This window comes from Monodelphis domestica, chromosome 2 (genome assembly GCF_027887165.1).
Source record: "Monodelphis domestica isolate mMonDom1 chromosome 2, mMonDom1.pri, whole genome shotgun sequence".
Lineage (NCBI taxonomy): Eukaryota > Metazoa > Chordata > Mammalia > Didelphimorphia > Didelphidae > Monodelphis > Monodelphis domestica.
This window is the reverse complement of record NC_077228.1, coordinates 307,925,979-307,944,099: the sequence shown is the minus strand read 5'-3', so window position 1 is coordinate 307,944,099 and position 18,121 is coordinate 307,925,979.

Genomic DNA, 18,121 nt, shown 5'->3' with positions numbered 1-18,121 from the left:
GGACCTTTTTGCATGCAGGAAAATAAGATGGCTACAAACAACAATAATAACAATTTGTGAAATGAGGGTTAAAGGAAAGGACTTAAATGTTACCTAATTATGCCTTTCCTGTTTAAAATTAGCAAAACATGTTTTAATATTAAAAAATACAATTTACAATTGCTAAGGAAATAACTTTCAATGAAATGTTTAATAGTTCAGACTTTTTATATATAGTCCTAATCATCCTATTATTATTTTATAAGAACAATTTCATGTATAACTATAGTTTTTGGTATCTTACTTTCCTGGTACTTAATCCCATAGTAAAAAACAAATAAACAAGAATTTATTTCTGACTTTGAATTTATAAAATTCTGGGAACAAAAACTGAGAGCCAGATTTTACCCATAATATTATCTAGTCTATCCATTCTCCTCAGCTTTAGGAGGAAACTAGGTAACTCCAAGGATAGATTGCTGGCCCTGATGTTGGAAAGGGCCACGTTCAAATGTGGCCTCAGACACTTCCTACCTGTGTGACCCTGGAAAAGTCACTAAACCTCTGATTACCTAACAAAATGATCCACTGGAGAAGGAAATGGCAAATCACTCCAATGTTGTTGCCAAGAAAACCCCATGGATAGCTATGGTCCATAGGATCAAGAAGAGTTGGACAAATATGACTGATCTCCTCAAAAACAATAATAATCTTGGTTTACAGGTTATTCCCAGAGAAGCTAAATGACAGAGGCAGGATTTGAACTTGAGTAAAGACAAATGGGTTTTAAAAGCTGCCTCTGCCATTCAATATCTGTATCATGGACAATCTTCTTATGATTTTTGAGCCTCAGTTTCTACAGAGATAAAAATGCCTGTAGCACATACCTCATAAAATTGTGAGGCTCAAATTGGATAATAAATGTAAATTACTTTGAAAACTTTAAAGTATTATGTGAATGTCAACTATTGCTATAAACTGTGTGACTATGACAAGTTATTTAAACTCTGCATTTTATAAATTCATTAAAAATATTACTCCAAACTGAATTCAGTCAAGTCCCAATTAGAGCAAATAATGAATCACTGGAGGTGGTCATATGTATTGTTTCACTATTTGAAGTTATAATTATGTAAAATACGATAATTGGTTCAAACCCCATGGAAGTATGCAGTAAAAATTCAAATAATATGACCACATAAAAGTTTCATTATTCATATTAATTGAGATCTAGCTGTGGTCACCAGAAGTAAGCTGTTCCCAAAACGCACAATTCATTTTGTATCTCTAACACCTTTAGCTTTCGGTACCTAATCGGTCTCAGCATCTCTATTTTCTTTGGAGTAGTTCCTAATCATAGCTGGTGCTGATCTTTCTCTTTTTTCCATCATCTGTAAAATGCAGAGAGAGATTGAACTATTAGACGGATTTCAAGGTCCCTTCTGGTTTTCATCTATGATCCTATGATTCATATAGTGGTTTTCTAATCTCTGAAAGTGTCCTTTCTTCCTTTATAGCTTCTCAGTAATAATAGTGTCATTACCTTTGTCACATGAGTTTCCTTCTTTTTCCATGAGCCAAAGTACAGGAATTCCATCATTATCTATTAATTCCTTTGAATTAAGCATATTTATCCATTGATCTAATAAAACCAATAAAAGATTTGTATCCCAAAGAGATCAAAGAAAAGGGTAAAGAACCCACACAAAAATAATTATAGCAGCTCTTTTTGTGACGGCAAAGAACTGAAAATGGGCTGCCCATCATTGGGGGATTTGACTGAACAAATTGTATTATATGGTTGTGATGCAATACTATTGTGTTATAATAAATGTTGAACATGATGGTTTCAGAAAATCTGGGAAGTCTTAAATGAATCCATGCAAAATGAAGTGAGAAGAATCAAAACATTGTACAGAGTATCAAGAATATTGTAATTATGAAATATTTACCTACTCTGATCAAGTCAATGATTCAAGACAATTCCAAAAGACCGATGATTAAAAAAAAACAAACTAGCCAACTCCAGAGAGAGAACTAATGAAATGTACTTTTCATTATTCATTTTTCTTAATTTTGTGTTTTCTTTTGCAATATGGCTAATATAAAAATTTGTTCTACATGACCTCAGATGTATAATCACAATCATATTGTTTGCCTTCTCAATGGGTGGAAGGATAGGATGAAGAGAGAAAATTTAGAACTAAATAAATTTTAATGATTGTTAAAAATTTATTTTAAATGGGAAATGTTTAATGAAACAAAAATATATTTGAATTAAATATAACCTATTTTTTTTTACTATTCCAATATCCTTAAGAAGAAAAATACTATTATGGAACCCTTAAGGCAAATTGGTTTATGAGATCATCTTCCTCTATGTTCAAAAAGGTATTAGAGCAACAACAACAGCTGCTACAGAAAAAAGAAAATAATAAATATTGGAGAGGAGGTGATGAAACTGGGACACTAATACACTGCAGATGGAGCTGTGAACAGATCCAACTATTCTAAAGAGCAATTTAGAACCAGGATCAAAGGGCAATTGAGCTGTGCATCCCTTTGACCCAGCAATACCACTGTGAGATCTGTATTCAAAAGAGATTAAATGGGAGAAAAGGCCTAATTGCAGCCAGAACTGGAAATTGAAGGGATGTCCATCAATTAGGAAATGGATAAACAAGTTGTGGTATATGCTTATATTGTGCCATAAGAAATGAAGAAATAAAACAACAAACACACACACACACACACACAACCTAAAAAGACTTAAATGAAATGATGTAAAGTCAAGTGAGTTTAATCAAGAAATGTCTTACCCAGAAATACCAATAATGTATATCATGATAAATTGTCAATGACAATTTTTTATCAGCTATGCAAGGACCTAGGACAACTCCATGGGAGACATGATGAAAAAGATTCTCTACCACTAAAGAAACTGAAAGCAGATTGAGGCATGCCAGCCTTCAATTTATTTCCTCCATGAATTTTTCTCTAGGGTAAGAGATATGTGCTGCTTATACAACATGATGAACACGGAAATATGTATTTTATGATAACACATTTACAACCTATATCATATTACCTGCTCTCTTGGGTGAGGAGAAAGATGGAAGGGAGGGAGAGAAAATGGATCACAAAATATCAGAAGATGAATGAAAATTGTATCAAAATGGAAAAATAAAAAATGGAAAAAATAAAGCTCCAGTGAAGCTGACCAATACAGGGGTTGAAAGAAGAAAGAGGTTATGTATCAGTATGAAAAGAAGCCCTAGAATGACACTGAGTATCATGCCTTTGTGCAGGTGGCACAAACAAGTGCCAAGTGGCCTCTCCGTTGTTCACAACTCACTTCCAGGTCACATATCCAGCACAGAATGACCAGGAGTCTTGCTCCTAAGCATGGTGCTCTAGGGTGACCACAAATTTTTATACTGTGTACTGATAGAGGACAAAATGCAGAAATAAGCATCAGTTTTTTTTGGCCCTGACATGAGTTGCTGAAGAAGGTCTCAATTCTAGCCCATAACTCAGTCAAAAGCCTAAACTGGAATAACTAGGAGGGAAATCACAAAACAAAGAGTGGGTTTTATGGTGAAAGTTTGTATGGAGAAAGAGATTGAAATCACTAGAAAAAGTGATATTTGAAGATGAATCAGAGAATGTTTTAATTTGTGCAATACCTGTTATTAGTCAAAATATTTCATCATAGATGAGCATTTGAAAGATTGTTAAATTTTTTAGATTGGTCCCCAGAATTTGAGACAGAAAACACTTGAGTAGAGGGGAGAGGCGAAGGACTTCATTGGTATTAATGACTCCTACTGGTTCATCCCTAATTCTAATAAAAGAGACAGCCAAATATGCCCAGTGCATATTATTCCCATGATTGTGTTCTCCCCTTGGCTAGTTGCTTTGGATACCAGGTATATTTAAAGGAAGGGCATACCATGGCATATAATCCAATGTCATGGAAACATATTAATTAAGTACTTGCTTAATGTATTCTAAACACGGGAAATATAAATAGAACACCAAGGTATGAGCTCAAAGACCTCATATTCTGGAGAAAAACAACACATACAAGAAGTTCAGTCATATGGCAAAGTTTGGGGGACTGGGGAGCATAGGAGAAGATAAGTAGAAAAAAAGTCTGATGATTCCTAGATTTCAGTGTCAGAGTGGAAGTAACATATTTTTAAATGCATTTAATTAAATAGAATAGCAAATAAAATGGCATGGAAACATTTCTTGTTCTACCCCAATCTCTCCACATATACAGGTTCATTCATAGAATGAAGAATACTAATGCTTCTTTAGGTAGTATTTTTATTTCTCTATATTTATCTATAATAATAGACATTCAGAGCAACAATGAGATTAGAAAGACCAAGTGATCTCCATTCTTTTCTTTTCTTTTTTCTCCATATCTGCCTTCCAGAAAAACTAATTTGTTGTTGTTCAGTCTGTTTAGTTGTGTCCAACTCTTCCTGAGCCCATTGACCATTATCTGTCCACATAGTTTTCTTGGAAAGGAAACTGGAGTAGTTTGCCTTTTCCTTTCGATTGCCAGGCAATCATAGGTTAAATGACTTGCTCAAGGTTACCCAGACAAGAAATGCCTGAGGCTGGATTTGAACTCAGGTGTCCCAGATTCCAGGCCCAGTGCTCTTAACCACTTAGCACAGCTGCCTCTTATTTTTGTTGTTGGACTTCTATAAAATTAGCTCATTGAAGAATATGGAGTACTTGCAGAATATTTTATAGTAGATATTACTTGCTTATAGAGGTTGTTTGAGAGGGCCACTGAATTTCCTTTTAACTCACAAATCCTGTGATTCAGAGAACTTTGCACTTGAGAGAGAAAATGGTGATTCTTGGCTTCAGAAGTCATAAAAAGCACTGTCATGTCACCCAAATATAATTCAACATGCTCCCTCTTTCTGTTCAGTTCTAGTACCAACTAGTTATCTATCTGTTTGTTCCATTGCTTATGAGCCTTTGGAATTACTCACATATCCACTATTTCTGGTTTTGATCAAATGGAAATATTATAGTTTTTTATTAATTTATTTAGTCAATTTGGAACATTATTCCTTGGTTACAAGAATCACATTATTTCCCTCCTTCCCCTCTCCCTCCCCTTCCCACAGCCAATGGGCAATTTCATTGGGGTATTACTTGTGTCCCTGATCAGAACCTATTTCCATGTTGTTGATGTTTGCACTAGGATGTTCATTTAGAGTCTATGTCCCCAACCATATCCCTTTGATCCATGTATTCAAGCAATTGTTTTCCTTCTGGGTTTCTACTCCCATAGTTTTTCCTCTGAATGTGGATAATGTTTCTTCTCCTAGATTCCTCCAAATTATTCAGGATCACTGCATTGCCACTAATGGAGAAGTCCATTACATTTGATTGTGCCACAGTGTGTCAGTCTCTGTGTACAATATTCTCCTGGTTCTGCTCCTCTCACTCTGCATCAATTCCTGGAGGTTGTTCCAGTCCCCATGGAGTTCCTCCACTTTATTAATCCTTTGAGCACAATAGTATTCCATCACCAACATATACCACAATTTGTTCAGCCATTCCCCACTTGAAGGGCATCCCCTCATTTTCCAATTTTTGGCCACCACAAAGAGCACAGCTTTGAATATTCTTGTACAAGTCTTTTACCTTATTATCTCTTTGGGGTACAAACCCAGCAGTGCCATGGCTGGATCAAAGGGCAAACAGTCTTTTATCGCCCTTTGGGCATAGTTCCAAATTGCTGTCCAGAATGGTTGGATCAATTCACAACTCCACCAGCAATGCATTAATGTCCCAATTTTGCCACATCCCTTCCAGCTTTCATTACTTTCCTTTGCTGTCATGTTAGCCAATCTGCTAGGTGTGAAGTGATACCTCAGAGTTGTTTTGATTTGCACCTCTCTGATTATGAGAGATTTAGGACACTTTTTCATGTGCTTATTAATAGTTTTGATTTCTTTAACTGAAAAATGTCTATTCATGTCCCTTGCCCATTTATCAACTGAAGAATGGCTTAATTTTTTTTACAATTGGTTTAGGTCTTTATAAATTTGAATAATTAGCCCTTTGTCAGAGGTTTTTGTTATGAAGACTGTGGAAATATTATAGTTAACTACCTGGTCATCATCAAAATGATATGATCAGCTTTGTCCTCCCCATAGTCTAGAGTCATTATAAGAGGAAAGAAAAGATCCTGGGCAGGTGGGTAGCCAAGGCAAGAAGACATTTAAGGGAAGATATTCTATCTGGTCTGATAGGAATTACCTTCTAAAACCCAATGAACACAACCTTAGAACTCTGAACCAGATATTGTCTAAGTCTCCTGTCTGTTGGAAGCATTTTTTTCCAGGATAGACAATATGGACTATTAGGTAATAAAACCATGTTTTATTTAAAAGAAATATACTCACATAGCAAATGCTTCAAAGAAGTACCTTGACAGGCTTCATACCTATTCTAACAATGATGCCATTGCAATTCATACATTTTATCTTCTTTTTCAGAAATGTCTTTGGAGCCTTTTTGCATATAACCAAGTGCCAAGTCTTCATCTTTTAAGGATTATTTTTTTTTAATAGTCGTTCCCATTCTATATTAAGTCTGCTGGGTGATCAAGCTGATTTTAGTTTTGGACAAAGCTAAAGCATGATGAAGCATAGATGAATTTGTTTCTAAATTTTAAAAACTAGATTTAAAGGCAATTTTAGGAGTTCTAAAAATATTTAGAGAAATGATAACATTAATTAAATTCACAGTCACACAAGGGAATTCATTTTGAAAAAGTCTGAGTTATTGTTAGACCCTTTTTGACCAGCTACTTTTCATCTCCAAAAGCATGATAGCAATATGACATAAAAAATCTGTCATTATTTTGACCAGGTATTCACACGTCCAACACATGAGTTCTAAAATTCACCAGTTGCTTATATTAACATCTGATGAACTCTGGCCACTGGGTCAGTTCCTCATGCTTCCCTTTAGCCAATCCCTCCATCTTCCTTCTTCTTTCTTGACTTTTCCTCCCACATGTAACCTTCGATTGTTTAAAATCTGACTGAATATATATATGAAGACTCTAAGACTTGCTCAGTGTGGATCAACAAGCCCTAAGGAGAAGTACTAATGAGTTGTCTGAGGCATACAGCACCTAAATGACTAATAGGATCACTCAGCTGCCAATCTCAGAAGCAAGATTTGAGCCCAGATTCAATGGACAATCTGCATCCAACCAGGCTAACTCGCCACTACATCAACTCCCTCTATGGTATGATTCTTTCAAAACCAGTCAGTGTCCTTTCTTTAGTTGCATATTGAATAATGCATTGTCCTGTCCTTTCTACCCAAAATCCACCAGAATCAGGGCATGCACTGTAAGTAGTTTGTTTTTTGTTTTTCCCCCCTAGACAAAAGGATAGATTTCTGCTGACCAGTCCACACGCCCCCAATTAGTCTCCAATTGGATCAGCAACGTATTTGCATGACATCTGGCTAGAGTTAAAGGTGCAGTCTGCAGCCATGAAACAAAGCAAAACTAGCAATGAACCCCTGACCCCAGCCTCATTAAAATGGCATTCTAACTGGCTGAGCTACACACCTACTTTTCCACATTAAGCATTCTTCCCCAAACATTGTGGCTTCACTTGTCTGCAGCTCTGTGGTTTCTTATTGCTTCAGGACAACTTCCTTCCTAGGGAATGTTTTCTATTGATTATCATTATTGTATTTTTTCATGCGCCAGAAAGGAAGACAACCTTTAGATTAAATTTCAACCATTTAGTTTCTAATAAAGATTTTTATTTACAGTAATGCTCTTCAGAATGTTTTGGCACACATACCCCTCCGTTGAAAGGTCAATCTGAAGCTATTATTTTATAACCATAAGTGGTTTCATTTCCCTGAAGTGGAATTCTGCTTGCTTAAACATGCTGTTGACCATCATGAGTACTTAGGAAATTAAATTAAAATCTTAGGTAAATGGTCTTTTGAATGAGATCTAGCCATGTCCTGAACTCCTATTAAAGACAAAATGTCATAAGTTCATTTAATATTTTGACTGCAAGAGAAGTTTCATTAAAGTTTCATAGGCAAGTGATAAAGTCAAACTTTGATGCCTCACTGTGTCATCAAGATGACCCTGGGCTCCCAAGAGCGACGCCATTGCAATCTTAGCTCTACCAGCTTAAGTGAGAACAGTTTGCCATACTAGTCCAAGTATTCTCTTTATATCTGTCATCCTTAAGACAGACTAGCTAAGCTCAGAAAGATATTATCACCAGAAGATTGGACATGAGGTAGGAACTATTTTTCAGCCATACTCTCTCATGAAGATGCTTTACTGAGGCAATGGATGGGTGGCAATCTGCATCAGGGGAGGAAATAGCTGCACAGATCAAATCATAGATTTTTGAAGAATAAATATTAATTTCTAAAATCCACTAGCTCCAAATAAGTCATTTTCACCTTAAATATCTAAAATTTTCTTTTCAAGGAGACATCCACTAAATTAAATATTTTGTACAAGGCCAAATCCATAAATACATAAGAATTAGTATTTTAGGTCAGAACCCTGATCCACTCATTCTATTTTCCTTTAAGTGACAGTTACCAATGGACAGTTTGTAATAAGAAGGCATGATTATCCTCTAGTGAGGCAGCTACATGGCACAGTGGATAGAGCATTGGGCTTGGAGTCAAGAATATTTTAATCCAAATTCATTCCCTGATACTTACTAGCTGTGCAACCCTTGTTAAGTCACTTAACCTTTGTCAACTTCAATTTTATCATCTGTCAAAGAGAATAATAATAGCATCTACCTTCCAGAGTTGTAAGAATCAATTATCTGTAAAATGCTTAGCATAGTGATTGGCACATAGTAGATGCTTTATAAATGATAGCTATTATAAAATTAATTATAATATTAATAATAATAATAAAATTATTATTATTCCAAAGGTGTGGGATTATAACCTCAGCTTCTAATTTTCATAGGATTCCTCTAAACCCTTCTTTAATCTATTTATATTTTTATAATTATGATCTTTTGTAGTCAGGAGTTTATTTTTCCATTGTAATGGATAGATAGAATGAATGAGCATTTATAATGCACATACTATGTACCAGAATACTAAATTCTGGGGAAATCAAATATAAGTAAGCAAATACATATTTCCGTCTCAAGTCTAGCTGAGGAAGACAACAGATAAAGGGCATCGAGTAGACACTCAAATGCATATTTAGGAAATGATTGGGCAATTGTGTGGACTGGCGCCATGGTCTTGAACTTTATGAGATGAAAGGTTGTCTATCAGAGCACAGGACTCCCAAAACAAAGTTCAAATTCCAATGGGGAGAAAAGGAAGGAAGAGGATATCAGGTCAATGGCTATAGGGCAAGTGACATGACTTAGAAATGTTGGCTAAGGAGATAGTTTTTTTCATTTGATTTTTCCTAAACTTGCCTCTTTTTAAACTTTAAGTTATGGTCTGTTATTTCTAATATTTGGAAATTTAATAAGTAAGTTCATGGAGACTGATAATACTATATGTTTTATATATATATGTATATATATATATATATACATATAAGTAATCACTATTCCTTTTAGAGTAAAAATTTCAGGGGGGGAGCAATATAATTAATTATGGAGTAAAATATGGCCTAAGTATAGGTTCTGAAAACATAGCATTTAGTAAAATGACATTTGAAAGAAGGCATTGAATATCATCAGCAAAATAATTCAAATAAAAAGAAGTCATGGTTTGAATAATGTTACAAGGGATATTTATGAAATTAGAGTGGGATTTTATGACAAATATATTCAAAACTTCATTGAAAATTAACATGGAGGGGCAATGTTATGCTTGTGTTGGAACTAACTTGTCATCAGGCTAAAATGAGGTTCCTACTGGGTATAAAACTGCATGCTAAACAAAAGAGAAGATTCGCAAAATCACAGATTCTGAGAGTTAGAAAGGACCTCAAAAGATAGTTCAAATTCTATCTGAGTGGGAATTGCCTCCAATTTTGAAACCTACATATATTCAGAGTGTAAAACAAAGCCATGAAAAAATGAGGGATTTAAAAGGAGATAATTTGCATATACACATTCCCTTCATACATTTATTTGAAAAATAAACATTTTTAAACACCTACTACTGTACTAGGCACTGAGGATATAATGAAAACAAATTACCAGTTATTTATATCCTCAGAATGCAGAAGACAACATGTACATAGAAAATTAAATTCTAATAAAGTAATTGAGTGGGGCGGTAACTGTAGGATCTGTGGGATCAGTTGATGACATAGAAACAAAAAATTAGAAGACAATATATAGACAATCTATACTTTTTATCATGGCTGTAAGCAACAGAATAGATTAAATAATGATAAATGCAGGAAAAGAAGAAGCTGTGTACTTCAACAAATATTTCATCATAGAAAGGTTTTCTCTCTGTTCTATAAGTAGATGGTAAGCAATTTTAAAAACACGTATGTATACAAAATCAACACAGAGAGGGGAAAAAGCAATGAAATTTATTCATTGATTTGAGGAGGGAAAACACTGGGTATAGAACACTATGTAGGGCATTGGGGAAAATATAGAATTTACATAAGAAATGTGTAGTACCTACTTTGATGTGTTTTTATAGTCTTTTTTTTTGTTTTTCAGTGACTGCAAAGCATTTTAATTGATAATCAAATTGTTTTGAATCTTTCTGAAATAAAAAAGTTTACTTGTGATTAAAGAAAACCACTTCATTGACATATAATCATATTACATTCATTATTCATTAAGCACCAACTTATATTTGTCCCTGGAAGATGCCAGAAGCACATTTGAAAGTGCTTGCTAAAAATAATTATCTATTTTGACGTAATATTATGGACCTTTGATGTACAAGAAAGTCTTTTGTAAACTATTATTCTTATGAAAGCTCCTTGAGGTAGGTAGGACAGGAAATATCTACTCATTTTACTAATAACTATATTGAGAAATATAAGATAAATAAATTACCTGATATTATCTACAGATGGGACAGGGCTGAGTTAAATTGGTGACCAGATTCTAGGTTGATGATACCAAATCCAGACCTTTTCCCTTAACATCATGAGGTGTTCAAAACATGAGTTAAGGAGAGTACATTTTGATCATCTAACTTTCCTAATATTTTTTTTAGTATTTCAAGGAATCTGCTATTTCAAAAGAATCAATATTCCCTTCACTATTCTCCATCCTATTAGATGTTTTTTTTATATTTTCAATATTGTTGTTCTCCAGAAAAAGGATTGCATTCCAATTTGTTTTCTTTTTTATGTTTTTTCTTTTATAAAATTGTTTTTATTATATACCTAGTAACCACCTCCAACAACAAAAACCATTTAACTAAATAAATGCATTAAAAATGTTCAAAACTACAAATTCCACATTATTGACAATTTATTTTTAAACATGTAAATTACATATGTATGCTAATATAAATATTTTCTCTGTAATAAAGGAATTTTAGAGTATTGAAGAGGTACAGGGAATAAGGAAGGGTTTGTAACAGGGAATGGAGGAGTTGAAGGAATAGAGGTAATATGGATGTTGGTGAGGTAAAAGGAGAGAGATAACCCCTACTGAGAGGCTGTCTTTGAAAAATGGGGTTCCAGAGAAATGGGCCAACTATGATAGCCTGAGGGGATGTCTTCTCTATTGATTGATGTCAAAGAGACCCTAGGGCAAGTAAGCACACACCCTCCTGAGGGACAGGCCTCCTGCTGGACCAAGGTTACACAGCAGGGTTTCATTGAAAAAAAAAAAAAAGGACCATTTATGGTTGAGTGGCTATCCTTAGGTTCTGCTCCCTCTCTTTCCCCCTGAAATAATAGTCCTCCTCTTATCTGACTGTGGGTTATTTAACTAAAGATGAATTTAATAACAAGTTTGTATTGGGAAGGTATCAGAGTAGAGGGAATATGGATTGCCCTATACTTTGTCACAGATTGAGTTTAAATCTCTCTCAGTTTTTGAGCTGAGGCCAGGCTTCACAGGCTTGTGGAGGGTTTCTTTTATTCCTGTCTATGCTATATCTGTGCTAGCTTTCTTAAGAGTTCAAAGTCTTCAGCAGTAGACAGCATGAGGAAGAAAAGGTTCTGACCTTCAGAGCTGCTTAGGCCTGTCTCTTTGGTCTAGCACCCCTAAAGACTGGCCTTAAGTTCAAACTGCTCCCCTTAAATCCTTTTGTTCGATGACATGATCACAGGAATCCAGATAGAGCAAACAGTTGGGAAAAAATCCAGGAATAGAGTTACTTCTATCCAGAGACAAGGAGAGAGTGCTCCTTTCAGTCCGAGGGCCAGGAAAGAGAGACAAGAGCAACTATCACTCTCCTAGTCGCCCCTCCCCCCACCAACTGTCATTGCTGTCCATCAATCTTCTCTTTAACATTCCACTTGCTATCTGTTCTACCTCAGTGGCAGAAAGGCCAAAGTTTGATTCAGTTTTCCTTTCCACATCTGCTTTTGACTTCCCTTTGGATTTGTTTTACTTGGACTTTTTTCTCTTGATTTTATGACTGTTCTTTTTTTAATGTAATCATAGTATGTATTACTTTTATTCTTTTATTTTTATATATTTCCCTGATTTCTTTATATATTTCCCTGATATTCTTTATATTTGTCATTTTGAATGGCATGATAAAATCCATCACATTCTAGTGTCACAATGTATTTAGACATTTCTCTCATTCATTGCATTTGATTTTTTACCAGTTATTGTGTTATAACAAAGCTTCCACATTTTCATACATATTCAGCTTTATACCCTCTCAGTAATGCCCATAAAGACCTAATTCTAGTAATAGGATCTCTGGGTCAATAGCACGAACCTCTTTACCACTCTTAAAGTATATTTCTATCTTGTTCTAGAAAAAAAAATTCATAGAAACTCTAGCAATGTAATAGGCCTGTTTTTCTTTACTACCAGCTTCTGTCACAATGACAAGTAAAATAATTCTACGAAGATCTTTTATGGAAAGATATTAGATTTTGGGGTACTTTAGTTAGTAAACTTATTGTTAGGAATGGTGCATATAGGTCCAATACTGACAATGCTTCATTATGCATAGTAACTGCCCTCCCAACATAATATAGTTACCCTAGTCATCCCTTCCAATTATATCCATTTTGGCCCCAACTCTGTCAGAGATCATGAATATTACCCTTGCCTTGTCTGGATCAACTAAGGTATAGGATTTTCTCTAGCCTCTCACCTTCATTCTATGTTTGTCTCTTATTTCTGGTATGTTTCTTGTAAATAACATATTGTCAGGTCCTAAGTTTATATCCTTTCTGCTATCCATTTTCTTGTTATGTGTGAATTCATTACATTGCACTCAATGTGATAGCTACTAGCTATATATTTCCATCTACTCTGTTCCTCTTTGTTGTTTGTTCCCCTCATCCTTTCTTTCTGCTCTATATCTCCTTAGATGTTCAATTTCCTTTGGCAAATACCTCTTCAATCACACCACTTCCCAAAAGTCCCCCTTTATTTTCTCCCTTTGTCCTCCTAGTTCCAAATTTTTCCACCTTTCCAAAGGTCTCTCCCTTGTCCCTTTCTCCTTACCTTTTAATTTTTTTGCCATCCACCTTCCCAAAAATCCTTTCCTTATTCCCACATTTGTGCTCTCCTCCTTCTTGATATGAATTTGTTTCTAAAAATCTTTCTTCTAGCTTGTTCCTCGATATTCCCTCACCTTACTCCCCCTAGCCCTCTATCTCTTGATATGTACTCCCTTGATAGGTACTCCTTGTCCCTCCCTTATCCCATCCCTCTTCTCCCCTGTTTCTGTGTACATTAAGAAAAATTTTGCCCTCCTAATTGTTTATATTGTTCTCTCTTTATCCCAGATCTGATGAGAGTAGGGTTCTAGTGCTGTCAATCCTCAAACTCCTCCCTTTTTCTGTTGCAGTTCTTTCACTCATTCTTACTCTATATGAGATAGTCACTCCATCCAACATCCTCCTGGTGTATTTCAGTTCATTTTATTACATTCATCTTGAACTTGAGTCTTCCATCCATAGAGAGCCTTTCAAAATATTCAGGCAATGATGCCATTCCCAGGGGCCATAGATGACATTTTCCCTATATATGAATCAAACAATTTGACCTTTTGGGTTGCTCATGGTTAATCTTTCATTACCTTTGTATGTTTCTTTTAAATAGGATTCTCTTCTGAGTTATGGATTTTTACACAAGAATAGTCTAAACTTCTTTAGTTCATAAAATAACCATTTTTTACATTTAATAATTATGCTCATCTTTGCTGGATATATTATTCTTGGTTGTAAGCTCAATTCTTTTGCTCTAAAAAATTCTGTGTTCCATGTTCTTAGTTATTTTAATGTTACAACTGCTAAGTCTTGTGCTATTATGACTGTAGTTCCACACTATTTTAATGGGTCTTTTTCTTGTTTTTTTAATATTTTCTCTTCAATCCAGGAGGTATGGAACCTGGAGGAGTAATGATGTTCCTGTACATTTTCATCTTTAGTTTTCTTTGAAGTGGTGATTAGTGGGTTCTTTCAATTTCTATTTTACTCTCAGATTCTAGGATTTCTGAACAGTTTTTTGTCTTTTGATGCTTTATTGGAGTATGGTGTCTAAATACTTTTTTATCATAACTTTCCAGGATTCCAACTATTCTTATATTGCCTCTCCTTGATCTATTTTCTAGGCCAGTTGTTTTTGTCATAAGATGTTTCATGTTCTCTTTTATTATTTCATTCTTTTAATTTTGCTTTATTATTTCCTGTTGTCTTGGGAAATCAGTAGCTTCTCCTTGTCCAATTATAGTAGTTAGTACATTATTTTCTTCCTTGAATTTCTGAATCTCCTCCATTTGACTGATCTTTCATAATTTTCTTGATTTCCTTGCATTGGTCTTATTTTCCTTTTCTAATTTTTCCTTAACCTCTGTCATTTGGTTTTTAAAGTCTTTTTAAAATCTTTCAAAAGTTCTTTTTGAGCTTGTGGATATTTATTGTATTTCTTTGCTGTTTTTTTTTTAAGTAGATGTTTTTGTTTACTGTCTTCTTAGTGTAATCTGTGACCTTTTCTTTCTCCATAATAACTTTCAATAGTTAAATTCTTTCTCCTTTGCTTTTTCATTTTTTATTTATTTGTTTTTAAAACTTTAGCAACGAGGCCAATAGATTTATTCCCAGAGTGCATGTTGCTAGGTTATATAACCTGGGATTTCAGGATTTTTTTGTGTGTGTTTGTTTTTTCCTGGGTCCTATTTAATTATTCCAGTTTTTATAGATTAGGATCTGCTGTAATCCCAAATTCCCTACTCAAGCTCCAGAGATTACTTTGTTGATTATATTCATTTTTTCTATTCCTGTCCAGGATCTACAGAGATTGAACTAAAACCAGGGAAGTTAGAAACCTTCCTCAGCTTCTTTCCAGATTCTTGTCTGTTTTGTAATTTTTAGCTTTGATTCTATGCAGTTATTTTTGGTTGGTTTGGGGGTTGGTTTTGGGAGCTCATGAAAGCTTCACCCTACTCTGCCACCTTCCCACAATGCTTACTGTTTGTGGTCTTCTTGGGACTTTTTGAATGAATGAAGTAGAAGTTTTTTGTTTCATTCATTTTGATCTTTTATAAAATATGATTCTATCTTCATAAAGATAGAGAGAAGATGAAAGAAATAAAAATGAAAGAACTAGATGGAAAGAAGAAAAAAAAGAGTCAAGTAGATGGCAAAGCACTAATAAAAGTAAGATCAGAGAATAATGGAAAACAGGACACCAAAGTAGAAAAGGCAACATGATAGAATGTAATAGGTGCTGGATCTGGAGTTAAAGTACCTGGGGCTATATCAGAGTTCTAACACATACTATCTATGTGACTTTGGGCAAGTCATTCAACCTCTATCTTTTCATCTGTAAAAACATGTGTTCTTGAGATAAATATCATAAGAGATTCTTGATATCTCTAAATCTATGATCCTAGATAATAGGGGAAAATACTTGCCTGAAATTAGGAGCCCTGTACTTTGTCTGGACTCCACTACTAACTAAATACATGTATGATCTTGGGCAAGGTATTTCCTTTCTCTAGCCCTCTTTCCTCATATTTATATTCATGGGATTAGTGTTAGGAGACAGTTTCCTAAATGAGGAAAGCAAAATTTGAAAAAGCAATTTAATATCCAAATTCATTTGAGAATACAATGTAATCTTCCTATGCTTAGTCCAAGGTTACATCCATGAAACTAGATATTTTCTTATTACATTGATCACTCAGATATCATCATGACACAGTCAATTTTGGTGTCCCTAATCGCCACCTCACCCTTTCCACCTCTTGCTTTCTGAACTGTTATAGAATTAGCACCACAATTATTTCTAGAAAAGACATGTTAATAAACTTCCCTCTGATTCCATTAAACATTTCTGGGACTTCTCAGACCAAAATGCCCACCCTTTATCATCATTCTCTATATGCATTTTAGAAATAGGATGAGATTATTTCACTTTTGTTTTTTGGATTCCTGCACTTAGCACAATGTAAGGGTAGAGTAAAGTATTTCATAGTCACTTTTTCATTAATTCACCTTTTTAGTAGTACAATAATATAATTAATCACCTATGAAGATCACTGTTTTAACATAGTTGGTATAGTTTCATATATAAAGTTATAAAGAAATATTTCTCTATCTTGTATTAAAGGTCAAACCTTTTATCTTGTCTACAGAAGGATACCTCAAGTTGGTTTCTATCTGGTCTCTCAAAATTAACTGTCTAGTTCTGAATGTGGGTAATTTATAAGAGTATAATGGGGGCTCTGGCACATACACAGAGTAGATCAGTATACTTAGCTAATGTAACTTCCTCACATAGGGAAGCTTGCATCTAAGAAAGTCATGATGAAATATAATGGAAATGCCTTAGAAAGACTGTGAGACCTGTATACACATTCTATAATTGGTGGCCAATTCATATGTGTAGATTGAGATCAGAGGTAGCCCATAGAAAACACTATAGATAGACCAATCATTTTTGTGAGTACTCCCTACAATGAAGAAGATCATAGCCCTCCCACGTCTCTCTACCCTGTGTTACTCTTGTCCACATGTTCTGGTAAATATTCTTTGTGTGTCCAATCAATAAGCTAGGATTTATATTAGAGTTCTGCTGACATTATGGAGATCCCAATAGAGCATAATGGTTGCCTGTTGAATATACTGGTTTTCCCTTTCTCTTACCTACCTTCTTTTTTGGTCATATATGACTTAAGGATTAGAGAATAAAAATGAAAGCACTAGGTCTAGAAGGACAAATGTATATTGGTGCAACAAAGATAAATTTTACTTAGGAAAAATAATATGAAATAATGAAAAATGTTGCAACTGACATAAGGAAAGAGATGGTTTGAAATGTGACTTTGAACATTTAGCCTTTGTTTAATGATAGGCTGGCCTTAGTCTTTTCTTCATACAAAACTAAAACTTTTTTCCAAGACTTAAAATGATATAAGCATATCTAACTGTATTTGGGGGTATACGTTATTTGACTGAAGAACAGTAATAGTGGACCCCCTTCTCTCTGACTTCTACACTTCTGTGGGTGGGATCACTCTTTCCCAACTCCTCCCTTCAGGCAGAACTATCTTTCCAGCTGTCACTCTTAGCTCCAACCTTGGAGGCAATGAAAAATGGAATGGATTGCTATTTAAGGCCACTGTGTCAGAGTAGAGCATCCTCGTACTTCAAAATAATAATAACAACTATTTATTTTAGTTTCTGCAGTGTTTCAGGCAATATGCTAAATGCTTTACAATTACAATCTCCTTTAATCCTTACAACAAACCCTGAAACTGCTATTATTATCCTCATTTTACTATTGAAGAAACTGAAGCAAATTTGTGACTTGCCTAGGAGCACAGAGCTAGTCAAGTCTTTCTGACTCCAGACCCAGCACTTGTATTAGAAATAGATAATCTGTGGAGATATATTTCCTGTTTTAATAACTAGATACTCTGGCTTTGCTAGAGAGATACTAGGGGACACCTCAGTTGTAATGGAGATAGAAATACTTCTGAAAGAGAGAGATAT